Raw genomic sequence first — 13,692 nt, forward strand, 5'->3', positions numbered from 1 at the left:
TGTCAATAGTATAGTCTATGGACGCCCTGTGACCAAGCAAATTGCGAAACGTACGTCAGGAAGGAGACTGCATCCTCACGGTCACGTGGTGCGCACACGTGACCGCAACGAGCCGTTCTCGGCAAAGTCCGTCGCCAAGGGAACCAGCCAAACAGGAAGTACAGTGCGGCCGGAGCTCGGCAGCAGACAGGACGCGGGCAGACGCGGCCGGCACCTTCCTCATACCAGGATCTCCCCCAGTATATCAAGTAGGACTAGAACTTTATGAACATACACCAGGTTTGGTTTATACATGTGTCTCTGTGCACCAGTGCATTTTCAATACATGTGTCTCTGTGCACCAGTGCATTGTCATTGCACGGACCGGTATTTACAAATACTTTACCCACATGGTGCATAGACTATACTATTGACAGTCAGTTATCGCCAGCAAGGGAATTAATGCAACCCTTTTGAGGTCTATATTTCTATCAAAAAAGCGGATGTGGATACGTCTGCCATTTTTTTGACCTTATCCAGCACATAAACGCCTTCTCTCTCTCTCTTTTACATGGCAGAAACCCATAATTATCCCAGTATTTCCTGAAGACACATATCATATAGAAAACACTCTGTGTCAATTTATCATTATTTTTCTATTACTTGAGAATAATTTCTGAGAGCTGAAGATTTCATTGTTTGTGTTTCCCTGCTTCTTTGATAATTCAAAGTGTAATATCATACTTTCATTACTGTTTTGGAGACCAAATTTGGAGGTTTCCCTTTCCTGCACAGTTAAAAATACCATTATTTTGATCTAATGTTTTATTTTCATATATATGATAAACTGTGCAGCTGAGAGGTTTTATTCCTACTGATACTGCGACTAACTAAGCCGTGAAAATCCAGATGGGTACTTAATCTTTTGTTATACCTTATCATTTATGATAAAAAATTTTGATTTCTTTATCAAATCAGCTGTATCGATACCTGTGGCTCATATAACAACGTAAATTGGCTCCTGTCTGTGCCCAATTGTGGACACAGTGTGACAAGGGTGAGCATAAGGTCTGCGGTCATACCCCGCTGGAGATGCCCAATCTCATCTGATCTTGGAAGCCAAGCAGTGGAGGGCCGGGTTAAGTACTTGGATAGGAGACTACCAAGGAACACCCTGGTACTGCAAATATTTGCCACCCATCTGTCACCAATACAGAGCATTGTATTACACCTCGGTTATGACCTATGATTCAACTATCTGCTAGGATTAAAATTCCCATTTGGGATATATAGCAGCTTATAAATGATGGTCATATTTTCAATAAGTGAGCAATTTATTATCACAGGTTGTCCTACAGTTGGAGTGTGATTACTAACAACACTATAGACATACCCACTTCGGCCTGAATTAGGTATTTGTACCTTACAATTTATATATTTCTCTTTATATTTTCGCAATGTCACCATTTAATAAACATCGGCACCCATTGAACTCCTCAATAATTAATTTTAAAGAGAATTAATAAAATATTGTATTTTAGTTAGTTTTTGTGACATTTAGTCGTACAACGTTATCTGTATATTGAGTGCTTCCCAACAAGAGTCTTCTTTCTTCTTTTTTTCATGTTCTCACTATGAATAACTGACTCGGGGGAGCACCACTGATGGGTAGCTTTTTTGATACATAAAAATAAGGAATGTGTTACCTTAAGTATCTGCTCCCTAAAATAAGGATTTGAACCTTAAATTTATTTATCAGTTTATACAGATAACCATCATTATACATATACATCAATTATACCAGTGCGGTTTCCAATTTTTCTGTTTCTCAATCTCCCATATATAAGTTTCTACAATTTTTGGGATTGAACCACAGGAAATCATCGAGTTCTCGTGAAGTACATACGTGTAAGTGACATACATGGTGGCTAGGGAGGCATCTCTTGTTAAACATATAAAGAGCATTAGAGTGTAGCAGACCAGGAGGTCATACTGTAGCAGACCAGGAGGTCCGGAACAGACCAGGAGGTCTAGGTACAGCAGACAAAGAAGTCCGCTATAGAGACAAGTAGCCCAACACCAGGAAGGGTTGGTGCGGAACCCATATAGGCCATAAAGCTCAGGCTGAAGGAATTCGCAGCTGCTGAATGTCGATTCCACTGGTCGCTCCGCACATAAGATTAGTTGCTTATGTGCTGAACGATTGTACCGCACGTAATTGTGTGCATTAGTTAGTAATCTGACCCAGTACCATTTGCGTACGGAAGGGGTCATAAACGCTATTTGTACATTCTAACGTGATTTGTGTAATTTTTTATTTTTTTAAGGGAAGTTCGCTGGTCACTCAGGAATTATCCAACAACCAACAGTTACTGGAAAGGGTTAATGCTCTTCGGATCACACTCGCATGTTCCAGTAAACAAAGGTTCATAGGGGCCCTGGGTCGAGTACGCCAGCGCTAAAACAGTGTGTAGGCATATTGGTCGGCGTGGGCGAGTGAGTGGGGTACTCGGTAAACTACCACCGTCAACCTATCTGGAACATCTTGGTTTTTGTAAGGGTTCGCTGAAGACCCTGATATAAAGGTCAGAGGTAGTGCAAGCAACACCTGCAAGCTATGGGGGCCAGTTGTTCAGGTAGGGGGCGATCAACCTCGGTTCGGGTTGATTTAGTAAACCGACCAATCGGGTCGGCAAGGTATGTAATGTGTGAAAAATACGGTTCACACACAGAGGTTTTATGTGATGAATGGGAAAGAATGACTGTACATGACGGGGAGAAGTTCCCAAGAGTAGGCAGCTTTAGCCCAGATGTGTTACTAAATCTAAGGAGAAGGATAGGTCTTATTAAATCAGCAAAGAGACGGATCAAACATTATGATTGTTTAAAATTGTGGCAACAGGAAAGTGAAATGCAAAGAGAGTTAACTGACATATCTGACTCTCATCTTGGAAGGAGAGACATGGCAATGGAGAGGATTATGGTTGCGGAGAAAGGCACAATGTTGTACGATAAAAATGCACTTAGTAACTGTATTAAGAATGAAAGTGTAAAATGTAATAATGTCATGAAAATGAAAGTGTAAAAATTACAAATGTTAACCCGTGCAAGTCGCACCCCATGTCAAACTTCCCTCAGGAATACGAGCAAGAAAGTGAGCCCAGCACGATGTCGGCACCTCTCCCAGCAGCCATCACACAAGACATCCAGGTGGACGCGACCAAATCGGTAAAGGCAATAATCAAACCCCCTAACGGAGGGTCAGGTGAGGTCGTGTCCACAGGTACGTACAATGTTTTATACCACACACAAACAAATGTACCCCATATTGTAGAACCAACGCAAGATGATGTAGTTGAACTTGATCCTGTCAGGGTGATCACAGTCCCCAATGGAAAGACTGACGATCAGGGAATCATTCCCGTCAAGGACAGTGCAATGCGCTGTCTCTGGTCCCGGACCGAATTGAGATCAATTATGTCTGAATTTCCTGATCCTAGGAAAAATCTAGTCGCATGTCAAAGGTTTATTAAAGAACTAGGAAACGCCACAGAACCCACCAACAAAGAGTGGCGGACAGTGCTGAGGGCATGTTTGCCCTCCAGTGTTGACCCTGCGAAATTTATTGCTGATTGTAAATTAGACACGGAGGTACCTTGTACGGAGGAACACAATCAGGAATGTATTAAGCAGATTAACCGACAGTTAGAAGTATATTTCCCTGCCGTTGTCAAGTGGAATGAAATTTTTTCCATAAAACAAAACGAAGGGGAAAGTATTTCTAATTATTTCAATCGAGCATTGCAAGTAATGGCTAGAAACACTGGGATCACAGACATCAAAACTAATGCACAGCATAGAGAAATAGCGGTTAAGGTATTAATGAATGGTTTAAAGGAGGCATTGAGAACTAGGATACAGACCACCAACACAAACTGGAGAAATATCTCGGTGGCCGCATTAAGAGAGTCCGCTATTAATCATGATCAGAATATCACCAGATACAGGGAGTCACAAAGTGATAAGTTAATGGCCGCAAGTATACAGGCCCTAGCCACAAGACCACTTCAGCATAAGCCCCAAACCCCTGTGAGAAATTCAGATGTGGAAGTCTGTTACAATTGTCATAAAAAGGGACACTTTGCGAGAGATTGTAGATCAAGAGAAATACAAAAGTCATATCAACCCCCTAGACAACAACATAACCATGATATCCAAGGAAGCAGGGAAGTACAGGGAAAGCGGTTGATGGTGATGAGCATCCGAGCGTTTGAGGAGGCATCAAATCAACCAAAACCTCAGGTCACTGACACTTGGAGGAAGCCCCGGGTTTGTTACCTTTGTAAAAGAGAAGGGCATTATGCCAGCAACTGTAACAGCACACATAAAGTCAGACCCCCTAGACAGAGAAATGAGCAAAATTATGACACACCAAATTATAATCAGGGATCATATAGGAAGAATTTTGGGCCACACCCATAATATATAGTCAGGAAAGGTGATCATTAGGACTGATGGTAAGCCTGAGGTAACGGTTAATAAATTGGGAGGTCATTCCCTGAAGACACAGGAATGACCGGGTGAAACGTTGTAAATGTATCTGTAAAATGTTTTTTTTTCTCTCCCCATCTCTGACGATTATCGGCAGGACTCAAACATTGCATAGCTACTTGGTCTTTGCAGAAGTCTACCAAACCCCAGCATGACCTACCCGCATCAATGTATCCTGGCCAGATACAGAGGGTGGAGTATGGAGGTGCTGGTGGGAGGGACTGCGCAAGGATACCATTGGACATGTAGATATGACAGCCTGATGAACAATGTTTTACAAAGTGTTTTGAAAAAATGTTTTTTTTCCTGTTGTTGTTTATTGTTGGTTTATGTAATATATATATATATATGAATTGTTCTCTCTCTCTTTTGGTTTTTTTTTTGTTTTCTCTCTTCTCACTCATGTTTTCATATTTTAAAGATGGTATGTCACACATCAGTTAGACAAATGGTAATGCAAGATTTTTACTCCTTACAGAAAGATTGCTGGTTTGGAAGAAATATTGCATCACCGGAATGTTCGTTTGGAAGACTGAGAGACAGCACCTTTGAGATGACAGCAGAACAAGAAGAACAACAAGACTAGAGAACTAATTATCGTAACAAGTTTCTCTCCCCCTCAAACTGTTTTTCTGTACCCCCATTACAAATTTCTCCTTTCTCCTCCTGTAAGATGGACTCGCCTCGAGAGACTGTGAGCCGTGTTATCATGTTGACCCTGATGTTGACCAGAGCAGTCTGTTTCGGTGAGAGTACCAGTGAGGTCGAGAAAGGATCCAGAATGGATTTCTGATGACTGAGACGGAGGTGTAAAGTTCCAATAGCAACACAATCACCAAGCAAAGGCGAGTACCGGAAACGATCTAGCAGCCATGTTATTTGTAAACATTGTGAAGGATTGTTAGCTGAAGAAAACTGTATCTGTAGGCTCTGTGACAATGTAGTTGAGGATGGGTGCATCAAGAAATGCCAATCCAGTTTTAATATCCACATGGACCGGCATCCATTGAGTGACTATCACTCCTTAGTGGGTAATGTGTTAAATCAGACAGATTGTTGGGTATGCTCTCAAGTACCTCAAGGTCATAGCAAATCAGGACTAGCACCATTCCCTTTAACGGTAGGGGAGGTACTTGAGCTAAAGGGTGGGAGGCCGGTGGACAGGAGGTTTAATATCTCCAGTCCTCCTAGTTTGAAGCTCCACCAATATCATGTGGATAGATCCCTAATATGTTTTAACATTTCCAATCCCCGAAAGCCGGGAAATTGGGAAGTGTCATGGAGTAACCAAACCATGACCTTTTCATATAGAGCAGATAGAATGCCTACAGATACAGAGCTTATACGCCACATAGCCGGTAGGAAAAAAATCTTTCCGATATAGGTATACCCTAGGAAATAGGATCATGAGAGTTGGAGAGGTATCACCAGGATACTGTGCACATATCATACAAACAGATACGTGTACTAGACAGATGGGAGAATTAGGGTTAGGAGATTTCACATGGAAGATGTGTAATATGGTTATGTCCTACTCCGTCCCATATGTTCTCCCCGATGATGCATATTTCATATGCGGGAGGAAGGCGTATAAGTGGCTTGCCCCAAACTCTGAAGGATTGTGTTATATTGGAAAAGTACTGCCTGAGGTAATGACTGTATCACATACCAAAATGAAAGATATACACCGTGGTGCCCAAGCTCCTTATACTCACACTCATTACGAGCACGTCGTTAAAAGGCAACTGACAGAAAGGACAGAGCACCCGGCCTCTGATCTGATCCATGAATCCACCGGGATTCAGGTTCTACTTGCGTTAGATTTCACTCGCACCGCTAGAGGAGTGCTGAACTATAGATATATATCTGCGCTTGCAAATTTATTAGACAATATCACTGAAATGTATGACGACACTTTTAGATATACCGGAAGAGAGCTCCAAGCTTATAAAACAGAACTGGTTCAGCATAGGATGGTTCTTAATTATCTCACGGCAGTGACAGGTGGATATTGTGTCACACTGGCAACGCAGTACGGCGTGAAATGCTGCACTTATATTACGAATAGCACAGAGGACCCGGTCGAGGTCATAGACCAAAAGATGGACGATATTCTCCAATTAAAGTGGGAATTTCGCAGGAGACACAATCTCACCCTTGCTGCTGTGGGTAATGAGCTGACTGGTTGGGTGTCATGGTTGAACCCGCGAAATTGGTCCTCTGGTTTAGGAGAATGGGCTCAAGGAGTCATAATGGATGTAGGGAAGTTTCTTCTATGTATCTTAGGTGTTGTCATATCGATTGGCTTGATATTTAGATGCGGTCAGGCTTTAACGAAGTGCAAACGGAGTACCAGGGTAATGAGTCTAAGGAGTGAGGAAATTGTAATTCCAATGGATTTGATTTATGACCCAATGATAGAGACAATGATGTGATGAAAATGTGATTCTACGGTCCGTTTCTTTCACCTGTTTCTCCTTTTCTCCAAGATAAAAAGACCCGCTTGGAAGAGGAATTTGATGACCTTATATACAGACAACAGATGGATTAAAGAAGAAGTTTGACAACCTTGTACACAAACAACAGATGGACTATGCCATAGACCCCCAGTTTCCCTAGAAATTTTAAATTTACGCTAGCCCAACTTTTTTTGTAAGTCTATGGACATTGACAAGGCTTTTTGCATACCGTTAATAGCAAAAGCCCAAAGGAGACTTCAGACAAGACTTCAGACAAGACTTCAGACAAGACTTCAGACAAGACTTCAGACAAGACTTAAACCAACAAATGCATATTAACCTCACATAGAATACCACTGCATTTACCATAATTGTTTCTTATCTTCATCTCTACAACCTTCAGGTAATGACACACATAGTCGATAGGGAATACAGGCACAGATATCAGCAATCACATATTCTCCCCCATTCATGTATCAACTAAAATGTACTCCCCCATTTTGTTGCAACTAAAAGCCGAAACGAGCTCGGTAAAGTTTGACAGCCCATCCACAGACCTGTACCACGGGATAAGAAGGAATTCAAATGTATACTTCGCAATACCTCGAAGCTTGATTTAAGACACGTACGGCACGATGATACATGACCCCCCAAACATGGATTCATACACACATGCTTCTGCTATCTCACTAGGTCATACCCTTTTCTCACCTTCTCCTCTCCTCCCCTACCCAACCATAGAAATATTTACACATGACATATATTTTTCTCGTTTTTGAAATGTTTTAGAAAGTGGCAGTTATTGGTGACTGCCAAAGGGTGGACTGTCAAAGTCAGAAAAATATCATGATGCACACTACCATATTTGCACCTCATGCATGTCCCCGCTGCGCGTACCCACGCTCTCCCATGCGTACGCATACCCGCTGGTGCGTGCACCCGCAGGCGCACGGTATGCGCATTTACGGTAGAGTTTGTGTGCGTCTAGCGGGCGACTCGATCATTACATATTTTAACCATATAATGTATTTTGTAGATTATGGTCCCTTTGATAGAATCTGAAAGTTTAGTTAATGTAGCATGTTCATGAACAAAGAGATCCCTCTTTGTTTGATACGAAGGGTCAGACAAGGGTTATACAGTGGAGTTTAGTATCCATCGGAAGAGTATTTAATTAGCAATATTCCGGTGTTGGTTTGAAGCGGATTAATCGCTCGTGCGAATAGTTATGGACATAAGCAGTTTATGGACTTTTACTATTATTTGCACTTTATTATCCATGCGGCGGGAAACCTAGTTTCCCACCCACCTGAGCAGTTGGAAATAGTCACAGCCCACCTGTATGAATCAACCTATGACCTTTTGTTATAGTGCGAAGACGAATTCCTGTGTCCAATGAACAATGAGATTGTAGGGACCATTGTATTGTATTGTGTGTGGTGTATATATAGACGAGCCGATCTGATCCAGCTCCACTCTACTCTCTTCAACGGTTCTCATCACTGATAATCGGGAGCTGGATATTCAGAAAGGCGCATGCGATTGTTCCCCTTGTGCGTAAGTTTCTCCGCAATCATATTGTCTTTATTGTTATTGTGAGCCATATCTCTCTCTCTCTCTCTTCTCCCCTTTTCTCTCTTTTTTTCCTCTTAAAGTGTTATTGTGCTGTTATTGTATTTCAAGTGTAGTTATCTGGTTAGTTAGTCTATGTTATATTGGTAGTGTATGACTTGTATTGTATTATTCTTTTGCAAATAGAACGTTCATATAAAGGTGTTAGAACCTAAGATCGGTATCTGTGTATTTCTTATATTTCTAAGTATTCTCTGAGCGTCGGAGACGCTCGTACAGCTTTTAAGTTAATAAGGTTACACTGTGTTACATTTACACCCTATCACTACACCAAGGTTTACTGCATAATACATTGTTTTATGGTATAGTTATAAAGGTTTTACACTGTGAGCGTCAGCACCGCTTGTGATCTCCTCGTGGTCCCGAGTGTCCGCTACGCTAATAGCGTATCATTACGGTAGTCGCAGCCTATAGCGTGCCTGCCTGTGGTCTATTGGCCGTGAGCGAACGCGACGCTTGAGCGTCTCGACTACGGCTAAGCGATTGTTACGCAACGTGCGTACCCTTACGGTATTCCATACGCCAATAGCGTACTGTGTTCTTTGACCTCATAAAGGGTTTTAAGTAAGATAAATATTTAGCTTTATCACCCTTAACAAAAGTCTGAACTTCAGGCAGTGAAGCCAGTTCTTTTTGGAAGAAAATGTACAGAGCCGAAATCTGGACCTTAACGTAACCCAATTTTAGGCCCGTAGTCACTCCTGACTGTAGGAAGTGCAGAAATCGACCCAGTTGAAATTCCTCCGTTGGGGCCTTCTTGGCCTCACACCAAGCAACCTATTATTGCCATATGCGGTGATAATATTTTGCGATCACATCTTTCCTAGCCTTAATCAGCGTAGGAATGACTTCCTCCAGAATGCCTTTTTCCTTTAGGATCCGGTGTTCAACCGCCATGCCATCAAACACAGCCGTGGTAAGTCTTGGAACAGGCAGGGCCCCTGCTACAGCAGGTCCTGTCTGAGCGGCAGAGGCCATGGGTCCTCTGAGATCATTTCTTGAAGTTCTGGGTACCAAGCTCTTCTTGGCCAATCCGGAACCACGAGTATAGTTCTTACTCCTCTCCTCCTTAGTATTCTCAATACCTTGGGTATGAGAGGCAAAGGAAGGAACACATACACCGACTGGTACACCCACGGTGTTACCAGAGCGTCCACAGCTATCGCCTGAGGGTCCCTTGACCTGGCGCAATATCTTTTTAGCTTTTTGTTGAGGCGGGACGCCATCATGTCCACCTGTGGCCTTTCCCAATGGTGTACAATCATTTTGAAGACTTCTGGATGAAGTCCCCACTCTCCCGGGTGGAGGTCGTGCCTGCTGAGAAAGTCTGCTTCCCAGTTGTCCACTCCGGGAATGAACACTGCTGACAGTGCCAACACATGATTTTCCGCCCATCGGAAAATCCTTGTGGCTTCTGCCATCACCATCCTGCTTCTTGTGCCGCCCTGCTGGTTTACATGGGCGACCGCCGTGATGTTGTCTGACTGGATCAGCACCGGCTGGTGTTGAAGCAGGGGTCTAGCCTGACTTAGGGCATTGTGAATGGCCCTTAGTCCCAGAATATTTATGTGTAGGGAAGTCTCCTGACTTGACCATAGTCCTTGGAAGTTTCTTCCCTGTGTGACTGCCCCCCAGCCTCGAAGGCTGGCATCTGTGGTCACCAGGACCCAGTCCTGTATGCCGAATCTGCGGCCCTCTAGAAGATGAGCACTCTGCAGCCACCACAACAGCGACACCCTGGCCCTTGGAGACAGGGTTATCAGCCGATGCACCTGAAGATGCGACCCGGACCACTTGTCCAACAGATCCCACTGGAAGATCCTCGCATGGAACCTACCGAATGGAATTTCTTCGTAAGAAGCTACCATCTTTCCCAGGACTCGCGTGCATTGATGCACCGACACCTGTATTTGTATTAGGAGGTCTCTGACTAGAGATGACAACTCCTTGGCCTTCTCCTCCGGGAGAAACCCTTTTTCCTGTTCTGTGTCCAGAACCATACCCAGGAACAGTAGACGCGTCATAGGAACCAGCTGCGACTTTGGACTATTCAGAATCCAGCCGTGCTGTTGTAGCACTTCCCGAGATAGTGCTACTCCGACGAACAACTGCTCCCTGGACCTCGCCTTTATAAGGAGATCGTCCAAGTACGGGATAATTATAACTCCCTTTTTTCGAAGGAGTATCATCATTTCGGCCATTACCTTGGTAAATACCCTCGGTGCCGGGGACAGACCAACGGCAACGTCTGGAAGTGGTAATGACAGTCCTGTACCACAATTTTGAGGTACTCCTGGTGAGGAGGGTAAATGGGGACATGCAGGTAAGCATCCTTGATGTCCAGTGATACCATGTAATCCCCTTCGTCCAGGCTTGCAATAACCGCCCTGAGCGATTCCATTTTGAACTTGAACCTTCGTATATAAGTGTTCAAGGATTTCAATTTTAGAATGGGTCTCACCGAACAGTCTGGTTTTCGGTACCACAAACATTGTGGAATAGTAACCCCGGCCTTGTTGAAGGAGGGGTACCGTGATAATCACCTGCTGGAAGTACAGCTTGTGAATTGCCGCCAGTACTACCTCTCCTCGAGGGCAGCAGGCAAGGCTGATTTGAGGTAACGGCGATGGGGAGTCGCCCCGAAACTCCAGCTTGTATTTCTGTGATACTACTTGCAGAACCCAGGGATCCACCTGTGAGCGAGCCCACTGGTCGCTGAAGTTCCCGAGACGCGCCCCCACCGCACCTGGCTCCACCTGTGGAGCCCCAGCGTCATGCGGTGGACTCAGAGGAAGCGGGGGAAGATTTTTGATCCTGGGAACTGGCTGTCTGGTGCAGCTTTTTCCCTCTTCCATTGTCTCTGTACAGAAAGGAAGCGCCTTTAACCCGCTTGCTTTTTTGAAGCCGAAAGGACTGTACCTTATAATACGGTGCTTTCTTAGGCTGTGAGGAAACTTGAGGTAATTTTTTTCCTTCCCAGCTGTTGCTGTGGATACGAGGTCCCAGAGACCATCCCCAAACAATTCCTCACCCTTATAAGGCAGAATCTTCATGTGCCTTCTAAAGTCAGCATCGCCTGTCCACTGCCGGGTCCCTAATACCCTCCTGGCAGAATGGACATTGCATTAATTCTGGATACCAGCCGGCAAATATCCCTCTGTGCATCCCTCATATATAAGACGACATCTTTAATATGCTCTATGGTTAGCAAATAGTATCCCTGTCCTGACAGGGTAATAGACCACGCTGCAGCAGCACTATCCATGCTGAGGCAATTGCAGGTCTCAGTATAGTACCTGAGTGTGTATATACAGACTTCAGGATAGCCTCCTGCTTTTTATCAGCAGGCTCCTTCAAAGTGGCCGTATTCTAAGACGGCAGTGCCACCTTTTTTGACAAACGTGTGAGCGCCTTATCCACCCTAGGGGATATCTCCCAACGTGACCTATCCTCTGGCGGGAAAGGGTACGCCATCAGTAACTTTATAGAAATTACCAGTTTCTTATCGGGGGAACCCACGCTTCTTCACACACTTCATTCACTCATCTGATGGGGGAACAAAACACTGTCTGCTTTTTCTCCCCAAACATAAAACCCCTTTTTTGTGGTACCTGGGTTAATGTCAGAAATGTGTAACACATTTTTCATTGCCGAGATCATGCAATGGATGTTCCTAGTGGATTGTGTATATGTCTCCACCTCGTCGACACTGGAGTCAGACTCCGTGTCGACATCTGTGTCAGCCATCTGAGGTAGCGGGCGTTTTTGAGCCCCTGATGGCCTTTGAGACGCCTGGGCAGGCGCGGGCTGAGAAGCCGGCTGTCCCACAGCTGTTACGTCATCCAGCCTTTTATGTAAGGAGTCGACACTGTCGGTTAATACCTTCCACCTATCCATCCACTCTGGTGTCGGCCCCACAGGGGGCGACATCACATTTATCGGCATCTGCTCCGCCTCCACATAAGCCTCCTCATCAACCATGTCGACACAGCCGTACCGACACACCGCATACACACAGGGAATGCTCTGACTGAGGACAGGACCCCACAAAGTCCTTTGGGGAGACAGAGAGAGAGTATGCCAGCACACACCAGAGCGCTATATAATGCAGGGATTCACACTACCCACAGTGATTTTTCCCTTATAGCTGCTATAATACACAGATTTTGCGCCTAAATTTAGTGCCCCCCCTCTCTTTTTAACCCTTTGAGCTTGAAAACTACAGGGGACAGCCTGGGGAGCTGTCTTCCAGCTGCACTGTGAAGAGAAAATGGCGCCAGTGTGCTGAGGGAGATAGCCCCGCCCCTTTTTCGGCAGACTTTCTCCCGCTTTTTTATGGATCCTGGCAGGGGTATTTTTCACATATATAGCCTCTGGGACTATATATTGTGATTATTTTGCCAGCCAAGGTATTAATATTGCTGCTCAGGGCGCGCCCCCCCCCCCCCCCCAGCGCCCTGCACCCATCAGTGACCGGAGTGTGAGGTGTGCATGAGGAGCAATGGCGCACAGCTGCAGTGCTGTGCGCTACCTTGTTGAAGACCGAAGTCTTCTGCCGCCGATTTTCAGGACCATCTTCATGCTTCTGGCTCTGTAAGGGAGACGGCGGCGCGGCTCCGGGACCGGACGATCGAGGTCGGGCCCTGTGTTCGATCCCTCTGGAGCTAATGGTGTCCAGTAGCCTAAGAAGCCCAAGCTAGCTGCAAGCAGGTAGGTTCGCTTCTTCTCCCCTTAGTCCCTCGTAGCAGTGAGTCTGTTGCCAGCAGATCTCACTGAAAATAAAAAACCTAAAATATACTTTCTTTTCTAGGAGCTCAGGAGAGCCCCTAGTGTGCATCCAGCTCAGCCGGGCACAAGATTCTAACTGAGGTCTGGAGGAGGGTCATAGAGGGAGGAGCCAGTGCACACCAGGTAGTCCTAAAGCTTTCTTTAGTTGTGCCCAGTCTCCTGCGGAGCCGCTATTCCCCATGGTCCTTACAGAGTTCCCAGCATCCACTAGGACGTCAGAGAAAGATGTGATGAAGGCTTATTCTGATATTTAAATCAAGTAAGTGCATTGGCATAACGGGTA

General features: G+C 44.9%; 1 protein-coding gene and 1 pseudogene across 3 annotated transcripts in view; one reads left to right on the plus strand and one right to left on the minus strand.

Annotated features, from left to right (window-relative positions):
- The window catches only part of TTBK2 (tau tubulin kinase 2), a 406,138-nt gene that overhangs the window by 280,444 nt on the left and 112,002 nt on the right, over positions 1-13,692 (minus strand). The window lies entirely within an intron of this gene.
- On the plus strand, positions 1,048-1,168 carry LOC134981678 (5S ribosomal RNA; annotated as a pseudogene).

Source organism: Pseudophryne corroboree, chromosome 12, assembly GCF_028390025.1.
Source record: "Pseudophryne corroboree isolate aPseCor3 chromosome 12, aPseCor3.hap2, whole genome shotgun sequence".
Taxonomy (NCBI): Eukaryota; Metazoa; Chordata; class Amphibia; order Anura; family Myobatrachidae; genus Pseudophryne; species Pseudophryne corroboree.